General features: G+C 36.9%; 1 long non-coding RNA gene across 8 annotated transcripts in view; it reads left to right on the plus strand.

Moving 5' to 3' along the window:
• The window catches only part of LOC120099711 (uncharacterized), a 43,765-nt gene extending 35,204 nt beyond the window's left edge, over nt 1-8,561 (plus strand). For all 8 annotated transcript variants that reach the window (XR_010062185.1, XR_010062178.1, XR_010062184.1 and 5 more), the window contains one exon: nt 8,307-8,561. This is a non-coding gene — a long non-coding RNA (uncharacterized LOC120099711). The remainder of the gene's footprint in view (nt 1-8,306) is intronic.
• Nucleotides 8,562-13,747: the final 5,186 nt, after the last annotated feature.

Genomic DNA, 13,747 nt, shown 5'->3' on the forward strand with positions numbered 1-13,747 from the left:
GGCATTTCATAAATATTCCTGAAAGTGTACTCAAATATATTGATTTCCAATTCCATTTTCTACAATGATTTGGCAACAAATTGTGCCTAGCTATAGACTGAGCATAATGGTGTAAATACTGTGTACTGACTTCAAATGATAAACTCCTAAATGCTTATTTCATCTAAAAATTACCAGACATCAGCAACACAAAGGGCAACATGGACTATAGAATTCGGTTCTCTAGTCCCATTTGATATTAATTCTGTACTACCTATCTTCCTGTGTTCCCATGGCCAGACTTCAGGGTTTTGAATGTTTTAATATTATTCTTTCTTAAGTAAAAACCTTAGATACTGGAGGATAGGCAGAGAGAAGAATGGCATTACCACCAGTAAAACCTCAAATTCAATATGTTCATAATACAGGATGGAGTCCATTTGACATTGTCATTTCTGAATTCTACATTCTTTACCTAGTTGGGAAGATTCTATGTTAACATTCCACCTAACCACCTAGTTGTAGGAGCCACCAAAAGTATGTATATATATACATCTGCCACCAAAATGATATAAAATTGATGAAGCTAAGAAGTGCATTATGGGGGCTGGGGATTTAGCTCAGTGGTAGAGCACTTGCCTAGGAAGTGCAAGGCCCTGGGTTCGGTCCCCAGCTCCGAAAAAAAGAAGCAAAAAAAAAAAAAAAAAAAAAAAAAAAAAGAAGTGCATTATGCCAGGAACAGATATAGACCTTTCCTGAGAGATACAGCTAGAGTATGTGAAATACAGTGTTAAATGATAACGGCAAATCCTGAACTGAAAATGGACTTCTTGTTGGTAAATGTTGAGAAAGGATTACAAGATCTGAATGGGGCTTTAATCCCCATAAGAACAATGCCAATGAACGAAACCTTTCTGGTACTAAATCAACATTCAAGACTGCACATTACAGACCAATGGCTCCAATTCCATATGTATCAGAAGATGGTCTTGGTGAGCAACAATGGAAGAAGAGGCCCTTGGTCCACCCTAGGTTTGATTCCCAGTTCAACGGAATGTCAAGAGGCAGTAAGGGGGTTATAGAAAAAGGGGAATTGGACAGGTCAGGGCTCTTTTGGAGAGGAAACTGGGAAAGGAAATTATATTTGAAAAGAAAATATAGAAGTATCCAATTAAAAAAGCAATAAATTGCTTAAAAAATGATATAAGTAAAAGAAAAGAAAATTGTCAAGGAATCATACGTATCGACCCAGATATTTAAAGGGTACCTGTCAGGGAATTGTAATCAGAGTAATACTAGTGGAAAGACTGAGATGATGATGTCGCAGCTAGATGCACTTCTCTGTCACAGATATCAGTGTCAGAAACAAAGTGCACTATAGGAATCCAAAGCAAGGAGGAATTTACACTGAGCAGAGGATACAATACTTGTCATCACTCCTTCCTTAGGAACTTTTTCTTATGGAGAAAAATAATGAAAGTCATGAGCTCTCAGAAAAACAACTGAACCCTTCCGAAACCCTGCCTTTTGGAATAAAGAAATTATTAATAAAAAATCTCTGACTTCCAGGAGCCATAACCAGCAAGGAAATGCAGATGCAACTGAGAGGCTCTCACCTCCTGAATCCAATATGTTGAAGGTTCAGATCAAGGCGATGTGTTCAGTGTCCCCTCACAACCCCTACACAGTACCCAGAGCTTTCCCATGTACCATGTATTTCTTCGTTTTTTAAACTAAAACATTAGGCCAAATTCCTTCCCCCCATCTCTGATATCTACATCCTATTTGTTCTCCCTCCTAAATAGCTGTTTAAACTAAAATAAAGGCCAATTAATAAACCTTAGAGGTACTAAAGGAACGTCTGAGAGGCAGCTGCAGTCACGACATTACTTTTGATATCACAGAAGAAGCTAGGGCTCTCTAGGTTGCAAGAGATTTTTTAGATACGGCCTAATGACATTATCCCTGAGAATTGCCATGGCCTACCTGCTAAAGATCTTTCTTTATATTGACCAGATTCTAGGGTGCCCTTTCCAGGAGTGTCTCCTTTGACACAGTGGAAACATTTATGCAGAACATCTCTCTAATGCTAGAGAGTTCCCTTTGCTTTATGAGTGGTTACCTGCTCTGAATGGACAAAGTTATTCAGGGTCTTGGCATGTGTAGAAAATACCTAGTAACATGGGATGTAGGAGAGCCTTCTGGATAATTTTATTACCAGGTCCATTCCTGTGACAAACAGTTCAATTTCCTAAGTTCTATCTGTTTCCCAAAGGGCATTGTTTCCCTACAGATATTAAAATGAGTGGATTATGTATTTCATTTTCTAATTGTTAATTCCTTGATAGGGGACTGTATAGATATTCCTGAATGTGTACTCAATAATTCTGTTTTCCAAATCTAGTTTTTGCAATGATTTTCGCAACAAAGCTGGCCAAGCTAAAGAGTGAATTTAATAGTGTAAATATTGTGTACCTACTTCAAATGATAAACGCCCAAACTTTTATTTAATGCAGAAATTACCTGACATCAGTAAATAAAAGGACAGCATGGACAATAGAATGCAGTTCTGTAGTCACATTAGATATCATTTCTTTAATATCTACCTTCCTGTGTTCCAAGGGTGAGACTTCAGGCTTTTGGATGTTTTACAATGATACTTTCTTCAAGCCAAACAATAGATACAGGATGATGAGAAGGGAAAAGAATGGCTTGAGTTCCAGTAAAACCTCAACCTCAATAGGATCATAAGAACAGGAGGGAGTATATTTGGTATTGTCATTTGTGGATACTCCATTCTTCACCTAGGAGCACAGAATCCATATTAAAATTTCACATAATTTCATAGATGTAGAAGCCACCATATATATATATATATATATATATATATATATATATATATATATATATATATATATATATGCAGAGACAGAGACAGAGACAGAGACAGAGACAAGAATAGATATCTAGATAGATAACTAGATAACTAGATAGATAGATAGATAGATAGATAGATAGATAGATCAGCCACCAAAATTAGATATGATTAAGTTTAATGAAGCTAAGAAGTGCATGATTCCAGGGACAGGTTATATATATTTCCTGAGAGACACAGCTAGAGCATGTTATTTACACAAGTGAGTGCCAGTGGCAAACCAGAGATTTGTAAATGGACCTCTTCTTGGTAAATTTTGAGAAAGGTTTACTAGAGCTGAAGATGCTCTACCCCATCAGTAGAACAATGACAATGAACAAGAACATTCTGGTACTATACAGGTATTCAAAGACTGTACATGGGCAGACCTATGGGTCCAACTGCATATGTAGCAGAGGATTGCATTGTTGGACACCAAAGGAAGGAGAGGCCCTTGGTTCTCCCTAGGTTTGACTCCCAGTTCAAGGAAATGTCGAGGGGCAGTAAGGGGGGTTTAAATGTAAAGGAAGGGAAACGTTCAGGTCTCTTATGGAGAGGATACTGGGAGAGGAAAAAAACATTTAAAATGTAGATATAGAAATATCCAAAAAATATTAAAATTAACTTAAAAATTAAAAAAAAATCAAAGAAATATAAGTAAATAAAACTGCAAGGTAATCAGACATATTGATTCAGAAATCTAGAGGGACACTGTCAGGGAATGGTAGTCAGCATAACACTAGTGGAAAGAATGAGGTGATGAAGTTTCAAATAGAAGCGTTTCTCTCTCCCAGATGTCAGTGTCAGACAGAAACTGTACTATAGGAATCCAAAGCTGGAGGAGATTACTCTGAGCTGAGCATACAATACTTGTCTTTCCCTTCCTCCTTAGGTCTTTTTCCTTTTGGGGGAAAAAATAAAAGGCATGGGCTCTCAGAAAAAAAAAACACTATACCTGTCCCAACACCTGACTTTTGGAATAATAAAATTAATGATAAAAAATCTCTGATTCCCAGGAACCATAACAAGCAAGGAAAACCAGATGCTACTGAGAGGTTCGCACTTCCTGAATCCCATATATGGAAGGCTCAGATCAAGGCTATGTGTTCAGTGAACCCTCACAACCCCTACACAGCACTCACTGTGCTTTCCCATGTACCACATATTTCATTTTTTTAAACTAAACAGAAGGCCAACATTCTTCTACTCATTTCTGTTATGTACATACTCTTTGTTCTCCCTCCCAAATGACTGTTTGTACTGAAATAGAGGCCATTTAGTATTCCCTAGGTGTACTGCAGGAATATCTGTGATGCAGTTCCTTGTGACATCACAAAGCTACTGCTCTCCAGGGTACAATAAATTTTTCAGGGAGGGCCAAATGATGATGTCACTGAGAACTGCCATGGCCTACCTGCTTTCCATATATTGACCAGATTCAAGGGTGCCTATTCCAGGAGAGTCTCCTGTGACACAGTGGTAACCTTTGTACTATATCTCTCTACAGCTGGAAACTTCTCTTTTCTTCATCAGTGGTTACAGGCTCTTAATGGACCAAGTCCGTTAGGGGCTTGTATTAGGTAGAAAAGATCTAGGAACATGGGTTGTAGGAGATTCATCTGGATAATAACTCTATTACCGGGTCCATTCCTGTTACAAACTGTTCAATTTTCTAGATTTTCCCTCTTTCTCAAAGGCCATTTTTTTTTCTCTACAGGCATTTAACTGAGTGAATTTTGTATTTCATTTTCTAATTGTTCATTCCTTGTTAGGGGACTTTATAGATATTCCTGTATGTGTATTCAAACATTCTGTTTACCAATTCTAGATTTTTGCAATGATTTTGGCAACAAAGGTGGCCAAGCTATAAAGTGAATTTGCAAGTGTAAATATTGTGTATCTACTTAAAATGATAAACTATCAAATTTTTATTTTATGCATATACATAGCTGCCTGAGTAAATAAAAGGAGAGCAGGGACAATTGAAAATGTTTCTGTAGTCCCATTAGATATCATTTCTGTAATATCTACCTTCCTGTGTTCCAAAGGGTGATATTTCAGCATTTTGGATGTTTTAAAATGTGATTCTTTCTTCTGGCCAAAGATAAGATAAAGGAGGATTGACAGGGAGGGAAGAACTTGAGGTCCAGTGAAACTTCAAATTTAATAGGCTCAAAAAACAGGAGCGATTCTATTTGGCATTGGCATTTGTGGATTCTACATTCTTGACGTAGCTGCTCAGAATCCATGTTAAATATATATATATATATATATATATATATAAAATCAGCCACCAAAACTAGATAAGATTGATAAACCTAAGAAGCACATTCTGTCTGGAACCAGATGTAGATCTTTCCTTGGGACACACCTAGAGCACGTCAAATACAGAAGTGAATGTGCTGTTGCAAAAATATAAAAATAAAAGTAGTCTTTTACCCCGCTAACACTGTCACTGTAGTTTCCCAAGCCTCTGCTAGATATCTTGGTTGAATACAGCCCTACACCTCATCTGCCCAGTGTCTCTTACTGCCACACACATTCTTACACTCAAATCCTCACATAAAAGAACACACAACAAAATAATCTTTGACCCAATTGATAAGATATAATAGCCCACTTAAGCATACCAAGCCTGGTACCATCCATACCTTTGGAACATTAATAACAACCAGTAAATACACAGAGCAGAATCTTAACTTCACCTGTTGTGGCTTCTCACCTCTCCTCTTTCTGTCTCTCCTTTTTCCTCTAGTCTCTTCTACTTCCTTCAAACTTCTTTCCTGCCCATCCTTCCTTCCTCCAATGATAGGCCTCCTTCTATACTGGACCTGCCCCTCACCTGTACTTCACAAATTTAATGGTAAAGTGGTTTTGCAGAATTCACCTGAGTTCTGAGTACAGGACAAGGCAGCTGTCCTTAGAGCAGTGGATTAGCATCAAAATACAGATAACTTCAGTGTAAACAATGTTTCCCCCTTTTTGTCCAGTTAAACAGACTTTTCATTTATATATCAATTGAGTAAGATTATTACCATTCAACAATTTATAAAGCATTTGATATATTCAACACCCAGTCTGTTACTATATCAGTTAGAAATAATATTTAGTTCTTCATTTCAGCTTGAGAAAGGCTTAAAATCTATATTATGTCTTGGCTAGCTTGTATACTATCTGATAACTATCCAAAAAATATCTATATCCAGATTTATACGGCCTGATAAGCAATGAGACTATAATCAGTCTCCAAACGCGCCAGAAATCTGAGAAAGACCAAATATCTATACACATAGGAAGCCTATGACGACTTCTAGTACTGAGAGGTTGTAGAGACAAATTTCCACTAGCACAGTCCACTGTTAGCAACATGTGAGTGGGATACTTCCTACACTTTTCAGTGTTTTTTCCTAAATATTGACTTTAAAATGCATTTAGCATAATAAATATTGAGGAGGATGGAGGGAGGGAGGAAACTGAATGGGAGGGGAGGTAGGGAAGGGAGTAGGCTTTGGAGGAATTAGTTATAGGGAAAGCAGGGAAAAGAGAATGGAAATCACAAGTGTGGGGTGCACATCTCAAGGAAGATCCAGAGAACTGGGAAAGGCGAGTCCCCAGGATGTCTATTGGGGTGACTGTAGCAATGAGGGTACAGATCCTTAATTTGCCAATTCTGTAGCCAGGAATGACTCACAGTGATGTGACAAGGAAAAAAACCCACCCATTAAACCTTCAATCAAAAGTGAACACAGCCTACAAGATCTTCAGAGACAAAGATAGAAACAGTAGACATGGAAGGAATGTCCAACCAATGGTTATTACAGATTGAGACCTACCGCGTGAGCAATCACCTATCTCTGATACATTAAAGATATTCTATCATGCTTGCAGACAGATTCCTAGTATAACTTTCCTCTCTGTGACTCCACCCTATAGCTGAGAGAAACAAGTGTAAAGATTCACCACCAAACATTAGCTGGAGCTTGGGGAGTCTTTAAAAAAACAGGTGAAGAATCGAGGCCCAGATAATATGAGGGACTTCACAGAAAGACCAATAGAATCAACTCATGGGGACTCTTGGGGTTTGTCAAAGACTGAACCACCAACCAGAGAGTGAATATGGACTGAGCCTGAGCCACCAGGACATAGGTAGGAAATATATAGCTTTGTCTTTTTATGGGTTCCCCTGACAATGGGTGTTGGCGTACCTTGAAGATGGAGCACCGATCTTGGGATGTAAAGTGAGTAAATAAATGAATGAATTTTAAAGAAACAGATGTCCCATCTACATACAACATGTTTTGGGGAAACCCAATTCTAGTTGTTCGGTACCCACATGAAGACAAAGCCTGTGGAATGCCTATATCCTTAGAGGCCATAATCCTTTTCATTCTGTTCTTCCATCTGTGTCCCCAAGCACCACCCATGGTATGGCTAATGGATGTCTGCTTCTGTCTGAGTCAGCAGCTTAGTGGAGTGTCTCAGAGGGAAGCCATGTTAGACTCCTTTCTCCAAGCATAACAGAGTGTCAGTAATAGTGTCAGGGATTGGTGCTCATCCATGGGATGGGTCTCGATCTGCACTAACCATTGGTTGATATTTCCTCACTCTCTGTTCTATGCACGGCGCCTTCATTTCTTGTGGTCAGAATAAATTTTGGGTCAAAAGTAGGTGTCTTTATCACTCCATTTGGGTTGCTCTCTGGCTACCGGAGATTGCTTCTTCAGGTCCATATCACTGAGGCTGTGAGTCTCAACTAAGGAAACACCCATTGATTCATGGGCATCTTTTACCCCAGCTCTCTGCCTCTTTCTGGATATGACCTCTACCTCCTCAACCCATTCATCTAGGCTGCTGTGTCTGTCCTCACTAGCAGATGGTGTGATCACAGAGACTAGATATGCAAGGTGAGGAGATACCCGAGGGTTCCCCTCCTGCTCAGAGGAGAAAAGGCTGGGAGAAGGATTGTGAGAGGGGTGAACTGGAGGGGGCAGTGTGCAGCATGTAAAGTGTATAAATAAACAAATAACTATGAAAATAACTAAGTCTACTTGAAGGTAAGAAGAAGGTGTGTGTGTGTAAATAAGTAAGTAAACTTGAATGTAAGAGCAGTGTGTGTGTGTGTGTGTGTGTGTGAGTGTGAGTGTGTGTGGCTGTGTATGTATTTGTGTGTGTATGATATATATATATACATATATACAAATACATATATACATATATATACATATATATACATATATATATATATATGAAGTTAAGAACAGGTGGGTGTATGTTTAATATTAAATTATCACATTTGAGAAAACAGTAGTCTATGCAGAAGACAGTACAATTTAGTCACTATATTTACAAAAAATGGTGTTTGCTGCAGATGAATGAATGATTCGGTGATTAATAGCATTACCTGTTCTTCCAGAGAACCCGTTGACAGCTCACAAGTGGCTGTAATTTCAGCATCACGGAACCTCACACCTTCTTCAACCTCCTGGACAGTAGGCATGCATGTGTTGCACATGTGAACAAGCATATGTACAACTAAAAGTATAAAAACAGAAGAGCAGTTCCTGCTTGACATAATTTGATTTTCGTGAATATTCATAGTAATGATCACAGTCAAATAAACAGTTTATTGTTCTATAGTGCAATCAAAACCACTAAAAGGTAATGATCACATAAGTCACTTAAAATCTATTTATTTAAAAAATTGCAATAAAAATTTGCAGAAATGAAATTAAAATTTTATTAATATACGAATTAAAAATATTAATATTCTCATATAGAGCTGAAAATAATACTTTACACATATTTCTTTGGCTTGTATAAATATTGCAGTTTGTGGTTAATTTGCTGCTGGTTTTTGTAGGAGTTCTTTTCCTGGTATTAGCCCATAAACTCTATAAACTCATGAAGAATACAGTACAGGAACGTAGGCTCTATTGTGTTGAATCCAGGATGGTTGCTACATGTTTTCCTTCTTGTCTGATCAATTTTCTCTACGTACATTACAAGGATATTTTTGTTCATGGATTCTTCCACTTTTGTCAAGCTGATAGCTGATAGCTGATTACTGGAGAATATTTAATTTTTGAAGATCATTTTTGAAGATATTTCCTAATGTCTGCACTATCAATGATATAGATTTTCAAATGTGTGGCCAAAGGAACAGCTATCAAGGGACTAAACATGACTTTTAACTAGTGTTGCTTTGTCTTTTTGAAAGAAGTAATCGGAAAGGGATGCTGTTTGTTTTAAGGGACTCTGGGGGGAAAACAGGAAGGAGGACAGCATTTGAGACATAAATAAATTAAAAAAATAAATAAATACAAAAAATAAAGAAGAATTCAAACTATACAGGAAAAACCGATTTAATTGCTAGGAAACAGTATGGTTTTATGTCGTGTCCTAATTCCTGAATTTTTATACTTTAAGCAATCTAATGACTAATTCTCAAAAATCAGAAAATTGAAAAAAAATTGTTACAAGTAACACAGTAGGTTTACCAAATCATAACAACAATGTTTCTAGAACTGTACACTTTCTATGCCCATATCTAATCCAGAAATCCAGTTAACATTTACTTATTACATATCTTAAGTCATTCAGTTTTGTGATAATTCATTACTATTTTTATCTTCTGTGACCACACCTTTGAAGATAACTACTTACCTTGCAAGAATGTCTCTGAATTTGGATTTGCCCAGTGGTTTTCCTCTTTTAGGTTGAGATTATATGTACTTGACACCGATACCACAAAGTGTTTCTTGCTTCGCTTATCGCAGTTAAGCATTAGGAGGATATCTGTCATCTTAACAAGAACCAAATATGGAGCAATGAAATTATTTTAAATTATTTTCCTTTCATATTTAAAATATTTTAATGTATTTTCTTTTGTATTTCCTTTTAAAGTAATAGAAGTTAAAAGAGAATTACTTAATGCCTATGGAAAGACTGTGTGTCTCTTCAATACTTTATGCATTGCTTTCAACATCTCGTCATTTTTTTACCAACATTTTGACCTGAATGGTCCTTACTCCATGTAAGTAGACTCAGAACAATGAGTCTGAGGAGAATATAATTAATGTCTTTCTGTATGGGTGACTCATGCCTAAAACAATACTGTAGTTTTGGTGTCATGGTAATTTGTCAATGTCTTCAATATTTTCAGCACACTTAAATGGAATTTTATTTTTGTTTCATTATATTCATAAAGACTCAAGATTCTAATTTTATATTATTTTATTTTACTTTTGAATAGCAACCTGAATCTAATTACATAACTCTAGCTGACTTTTATATTTGTATTCGGTCACTTGTAAACCCACTTCAGTTCCTGTATGTGAATGCATATTTGTGTGTGTGTGGATGTGTGTGTGTAAGTGCATGTGTGTATGTGTGTGTGCCTCTGTGTGTGTGTGTGTGTGTGTGTGTGTGTGTACATGTGTGTGTGTTTATCTGAAACTATGATATTGATGTTGAGAATCACCTGGCTGAAATTCTTTTCCACAGCCCTTTTAGAAATCAAAAAGTGGAGGAAAGACTACTCCTGTTCCAAAATAATAGACACTGGGTGAACAGAACTGAAGTATGGACTGATCAAATGGTACACAAAGCAGGGGTTAACAATTCACTCTCCTGAGAACTAATTAGCAGTTCCAGTCCAATGCAAAGAATTTACATGTACTGAGGAATACGGAATTGTATCATAACAAGGTGAGATCATGTACAAACAATTTCTGAAAGATTTCCAAATAGCTAAGAATGGATACAGAGAATTTTCAAGACCCTGAGACATTAACATGTGGTTTAAACTCTGTCCAGAGGAAACCACTTAAGTACAGGATTAATCTACTAAAGTAATTTAGTAGCAAGCATACTTTACAATTGTTTGCAATTAAGCATGGTGGTGAATAAAGAGAACACTTTAAAAAAAGGTATGTTTCTTAAAGTTTGTTTCAAGACAGCAAGAAAAAGCACAGTTATTATTATTTTTCTTTCTTTCACAGACTTTGCACCTTTTTGAAAGAGCACTTTGGGATCCTTTATTACCTATTTATTATCAGAACTTTCTTCAGACCCAGAGTTCTTTTCAGTCCTGTCTTGACTTCTTCGTACTTTAAGCAAAGATGATGGGTTCAGCATGGATATCACTGTGGTATGGAAGATGACCAATAATTTTTCAACTCCTTGTGGGTGGTTAGATTTGGATCTCAAGTAGTTTTTTCCCAACCCTACAAGGCAACCTATTCCCCATGAAACAATTGCCTTGTGGGAACATACTTCACTACTCATTTGGGCTGCAGAATGAAGCAGGGCCATACAGTGGACAAAGGCCATGGCTGGCAATAGGCAGCACTCAATTATACAAAAGGTGTGAAGAAAAACGTCTGTGTGTCTGAGAGATTCCTCAGATCTCACTTTCAAGGCTCTCCATATATTGGGTATGACAGAACTAGTGTAACCAATTTTCAGGATACATAAGTTCATCAGAAAAATGTACATGGGGGTGTGTAGAGATGGACTGGTGCAGATAACAAAGGCAATGAGAGCAGGATGAGGGTTGACAGGAGGAAGCATTCTCCAGGTACCTCAAACTTCTTGGCGATTGAAAAGAATTTGACAGACAAGTCCTTTTCCTGCCACAAAGAGCAATTGACACAATTAACACTCATCTCCTGGAAGACAGAGCATTAAGCCATTAGAAGGATTCTTGCAGATAAGAGATATTGATTTTTTAATACTTTTAGACACTCAGTTACATCAGAGTCAAAGTCTTTCTCTGTAGTCACAAAAATCAAAGCTTAGAAGTGATTTATTCTCACAGATTTTCATATCTAATACTTTCTCTCTTAACACCAGGAGATTTTCCAAAGTGTGTTAAGCATTGAGTCAAGTGTCCAAATATTTACAAAGCTGGTGCAAACTTGTAGTCTTTGCACTAATGCTGTTCAGGCAGAAATTTTCCCATGGGTGAGTTCAGTTTCACATGCTCTATAAGCAATCATTGAAATTAAGGAAAAGAAAACCTTGACTGTATCTCAACTTTTTCCCCATTCTAATCAGTAACTAGTTATAAATGTTATGCAGAAAAATAGATCAACCTACTTATTTCTATGCTTTCGTATTGCCACAGGTATAGTCTCTCCAACCACCCTGTGTGTGTGTTGGGCCCCAATTATTCTCTGATTGCTATTATGAATATTCAAACCCACACAATAAAGGTATAAATTCCTCAAGACCCATTATTTTTGAAGATAATGCAAAATCAAATAATCATTTGATAAATAAATGATAACTGGTTTTAATACATAGAATTAAAGGCAAGGCACATATTGATATCTACACAGTAAGGAGGTCATCAGAGAAGCTTTTTAAGATGTGTAAAGTGAGACATGGAAGTGAAGAATGATCAACCAAACAACACCATACCCCTTCGTGCCACAACCTTCAATATGACAGATGGTATTTGTAACTTAATAATTAACGTCTCTTTATAGAACATGTTTTTTAGCAGGAGTATCACTGCATAGGCGTTAAATTTCTATTTTCTTAATATTTTTCGTGATATTCTATCAACCAGACTTTTGATTTAAATAAAGAAAAAAAAGAATAAAAGATGTATTGTCTTGATATGTAGTCCGGGCTAACCTGAAATTCCTAATTTCTCTGTCTCAGTCTCTTGAATGTGAGTATTCTAAGAACAGGATATGGTGCCTGACTTGATAGAAATTCCTTCCTATTCTTTAATCTCAACATCATAGAATTCCAACAAACTACCTGTATTTCTGTACACATAGTATTTATACAGTTCATCCCTCTTTGCTCATTTTTGCATATGGCACCTGTGGTGTGATTGCTTGGTTACTTTCATGGAAAATTGTTCAGTTCCAGCAGAGCCTAGTCTGTTTTCAAATATCTACCTTTTCTTCTCTCTATAGTTACACTCTGTTTTTCACAATGTCACTGCTAAAGTAGCTGTTAGCACTGTGGTGGTGACTACTTTTCATCTTGTTCACATTGTTGCCTTATATTGAGACTGAGTATGGACTGCAAAGTTCTTATCATTATGTTTACCATCCTTACCAATATCTGAGCTCTCATGTAATGAGGAACTCCAGTGCTAAGCGTACTTTGGTTCCTTGGGGATTCTGCCTGTCCCTTCCCATTATATCTTCTGAAGTTCAGTCTCATGTCCCTCAAATATTGGAATGTGGCAAACTCATTTTTCTCACACTCTGATAACTTTTCCCTTCAAATGAGATGTCCTTTCCTGTTTTGTGGAGTGTATATGTCTTTGCTGATGTTTGGGTTTTCTTGACAAAAAATATACCACTTTTTCCTGACAAGTGTAGAGTAGGAGATATCACCAGCCTCTTAGGTTCTCTCTCTATTCACTTGATATAATGAAATGTCAGAGGTATGTGAGTAGATCAGCACATGGTTAATCCACAAATCAAATGTGATCTTCAGTATTTCCAAATTTTAGATAAATAAACATGTTATCTATGTTTATAAATACCATATAAGAAACACACACACACACACACATACACACACTCACACACACACTTGTATGCCTATATATTCATGCAGAGACAGAGACACAGAAAACACAATAGAAAAAAGCACGTAGAGGTTGTACATGAATTAAAATGTTAGTATAAGCAACAATGAAGGATAACAGTATTTGTTTACATCCTGCTTCACCATTTGATAACTTATAAACACGGCTAAGAAAAAAAGCATTCCCCATGAGTTTACTTCTGTATGAATAAGTTAATTTCCCAAATCACTTAAGTTGATCAGGTGTGGAATGCTTGTCAGCTACATGGGTCATGAGCTTGTGTGCATGTCTAGCCA

This window comes from Rattus norvegicus (genome assembly GCF_036323735.1).
Source record: "Rattus norvegicus strain BN/NHsdMcwi chromosome Y unlocalized genomic scaffold, GRCr8 chrY_unlocalized_21, whole genome shotgun sequence".
Taxonomy (NCBI): Eukaryota; Metazoa; Chordata; class Mammalia; order Rodentia; family Muridae; genus Rattus; species Rattus norvegicus.